We start from the raw sequence: 951 nt of genomic DNA, 5'->3' as shown, positions 1-951 counted from the left end.
GTGCTGGCTCGCCGCGTCCCCGGGAGAGCCTGAGAAGTCACCCGCCGAAGGCAGCGCTCCCCGGGCTCCTCCTGCCTGCAAGACTATCGTATTTATATTTTGTAATAGAGTACACCACTTCTTTGGGGTTGGTTTTTTTTGTTTGTTTGTTTCTTTTTTTTATTTTCTAAAAACAAAAAAAGCAAACCCACCCACCAAGGTCAAGGGCTTATTGATGGCTTCGACCGGCTCCTTTCCCCGCGGAAAAGACTGTCTTGCTCTCGTGGACAACCCGGCCTGTTGGTTATCTCCACGACGTGCCATTTCTCGGAAGGCGCATCTGACGTGACAAATTAAAAATAAAATAAAACACAGTGTAGGTCTGTGGGTGGGTGGGAAATTGCCATAATAAATGTTGGAGCTTTAGGTTTTGTTTGCTCTGTCTTTAATTTTTAATGCTAACAAGGGCCAGGCGGCCGGTATGACTTTGTATTACCGTATCGGCTGCAGAAAACCGAGTGCTGAGTTTACAAAGAGAAAGCCGGGGCTGGTGTCCGCGCGAGGGTGTGCACGGCCCCGGCAGGCAGACGTTTCCCGCAGAGCTAGCCCGGGCGTCAGGCTTACGGCCGCGGCACCCCAACTCGGGGCGAACCCCCATTGGCGTTCGGTGATGCTGAAGCAGGGGGGGTGTCTCCCAGCTCTTGTCCATCGCCCGCCTCCTCTTGAATGAATGCCGGCTGTCGTATTGCATTTCTGCTGTTAAACTACGTACTTTTGGGGCTGGTGGGATCTGTAACGTCCCTTAGCGTCCATCCAAGGAGAAGGGAGGCCAGCTGGCGGGTTTCGGGAGGAGCAATAGTCTTGCTGAGGAGACGCTGTCAGTAGCAGGGGATGCAGAGCCCTGCCCCGAGCCGGGGTACCCGGGGGGAGCTGCTGTCAGGTTGGTGTCCCGGTGTACCCCACCGAGCGCTC

The sequence above is a fragment of the Aptenodytes forsteri genome, unplaced genomic scaffold, assembly GCF_000699145.1.
Source record: "Aptenodytes forsteri isolate BGI_AS27 unplaced genomic scaffold, ASM69914v1 Scaffold5, whole genome shotgun sequence".
Taxonomy (NCBI): Eukaryota; Metazoa; Chordata; class Aves; order Sphenisciformes; family Spheniscidae; genus Aptenodytes; species Aptenodytes forsteri.
The sequence above is the reverse complement of the archived record's forward strand: the minus strand, read 5'-3'. Positions refer to the sequence as shown.